Consider the following 2,412-nt stretch of genomic DNA (forward strand, 5'->3'; position numbering starts at 1 on the left):
CGGGTATCATATTCATTTGATCTGTCAGCTGCAAAGATATTAGTGCAAACCTTATCTTTCCAATATCTTTCTCTAGTTTCCTGTAAATAGATAGAGGCATTATATTAATTGAGGCATTAGAATCACATCAAGACTTATCAAAATTTACAGAGCCTAAAGAGCAAGGTATAGTAAAACTCCCTGGAGGATCTCCACACTTTTGTGGGAGTTTACTGCAATGCTCTGTGAGCTTGACCACTGAGGTCTCCTCTATTTTCCTCTTCTTCGTAAGGATCTCCTTCAAGAATTTGGCATAAGCAGGCATTTTTGAGAGCACTTCTGTGAATGGTAAGTTCACATGAACCTATTTCAGCATATCCAGAAATCTCCCAAACTGCTTGTCCAGCTTTTCTCTACTTTGCTTTTGAGGGAAAGGTAGCGCCAGCATATGCTTGCTCTCATCAAATGTTCCTCCCTTCTCGATTTTTCTCCCTTCTTTTTTTTTCCCAGTATTTATCTGTCCCTTCTTCTTTTTATCCATGTCATTCTTCAGCTGCTCCCCACTTTCTTTTTCAAGTTTCATATCATTCTGGATCGGGTGGGATCTTTCAACACTTTCCCACTTCTCAGAGTTACAACATTCACTGTTTCTTTGGGATTTCTCTCAGTATCTGTGGGGAGAGTTCCTGGAGCCTCTCCAATAATATTGTTGCAATCTGTCCCACTTGTCTCTCCAGGTTTCGAAAAGTTGTGCCCAACTCTTTGATAGCTTCTCCATGGGCGTCCAACCTCTCATCTTTCTTGATAATGAAGGCCTTCATTAGATCTTCTAGACCAGACTGAATGGGCTGTTGAGGCCGAAATTGCTGCCTCTGCTGATTTTGGTATAATGGGGCTCCTTGTCCCTAGGGTCTAGAGTTATTTGTTGTCATGCATTTGTGGTACCCCCAAGTGAACTCCATGAAAAACCAGGGTGCCTCTGACCCATTGCATTGAAATTGTAGTTTCCCACAACATTTAGTTCCTCAGTTGAGGCTTGACACTCATGAGTAGAGTGTCTTTTTCTACATATATCACAAGTTGCGTGAGGCTCATTTTGTATCGAGGCTAAGGTCAGCTTCCTTATTTCTTTAGCCATAGCATCAAGCTGTACCTGCACAAAAGTAGTAACATCAACTTGGTGAACACCAATCGATCTTGTTCTTTCAACACTCTCAGAGGGCCACTGATTTGCATCTTCAGATAACTCATTAAGAATTGTAACTATTTCCTCTGGAGTCTTCTTCATCAAAGTGCCTCCAGCTGCATTGCTCAATGTTCTACGTGAGGCCGGTGTCAATCCATCCCAAAAGTCCTGGAGTTACATCCAGAGTTCAATTCCACTATGTTGACACTTTCGAACAATTTCCTTAAACCTCTCCCATGCTTCAAAAACAATTTTAGTATCTTTCTGGCAGAAGTTATGGATTTCTCTTCTAAACTTGCCCGTCTTAGCTGAGGAGAAATATTTATCAAGGAATTTTCTGGTCATCTCCTCCCATGTTCTAATCGAACCTGTGGGTAAGCTTCTAAGCCACTGCTTTGCATCATCTTTGAGTGTGAAGGGGAATGCCCTTAAGTACACTACATCTCGTGATACACCATTGTATTGAAAGGTGTTCATAATCTCCTTGAAGTCCGTTAGATGTGTATTTGGATCTTCGTTTGGCCTCCCTCTGAAAACACAATAGTTCTGAAGGGTTTGAAGCAACCCTTGCTTCAACTCAAAATTGTTAGTTGCAACTGGGGGTGGTCTCACACCTGATAATCCTTGGTTGTAAACCGGTCTAGCATAATCACCAAGTGGTCTCCTAGGCTTGGGAGCTATATTTCCGAACTGGTATACACCCAAGGGTTTATTTTGAGCAATTCTCCGTCCCCTCTCTTCTTCATAGATAATTTGTGCATCTCTAATAGCTGCTTCCTCAGCATCCCATGCAGCTTGTTCTCTTCTTTGGGCTGCTTCTCTCGTAGCCAAATCTACATTATCCTCACCGTTTCCAGCCACAAATTCTTTGGTTGAGGACTGCCCAACCTTTTCTAATGTCTCGATGAGATTTCTTTCCTTACTCATGTGTCACAATTGTTTTTCTATCTCTGGCTCGTATGGTAAAACTTCCTTCGTAGAAGTTTGAGTCATGCACCAACCTCCACTTGTAACCTGCGCATAGTCAAAGAACACCAAACGTAAAAAGAGACACTAAAAGTAAAAAAGAAAAAACAATTCCTGAATTATCACTACAAACTATTTCAAATACTATTGATTGCCAATCCCCGGCAACGGTGCCAAAATTTGACGAGCATAAAACACACACTTAAATTATGCTCGCTAATCAAATATAGTATAATATAATATCATATCCATAAAGATTGGATTTAAACAGTATTCTTATA

General features: G+C 40.8%; 1 non-coding gene across 1 annotated transcript; it reads left to right on the top strand.

The window, feature by feature from the left end:
* The first annotated feature begins 1,355 nt into the window (after positions 1-1,355).
* LOC117276938 (small nucleolar RNA R71) lies at positions 1,356-1,462 on the top strand. Its single transcript, XR_004507200.1, has one exon. It is a non-coding gene; the product is annotated as a small nucleolar RNA R71 (small nucleolar RNA).
* Positions 1,463-2,412: the final 950 nt, after the last annotated feature.

Source organism: Nicotiana tomentosiformis, chromosome 7 (assembly GCF_000390325.3).
Source record: "Nicotiana tomentosiformis chromosome 7, ASM39032v3, whole genome shotgun sequence".
In the NCBI taxonomy this organism is placed as follows: domain Eukaryota; kingdom Viridiplantae; phylum Streptophyta; class Magnoliopsida; order Solanales; family Solanaceae; genus Nicotiana; species Nicotiana tomentosiformis.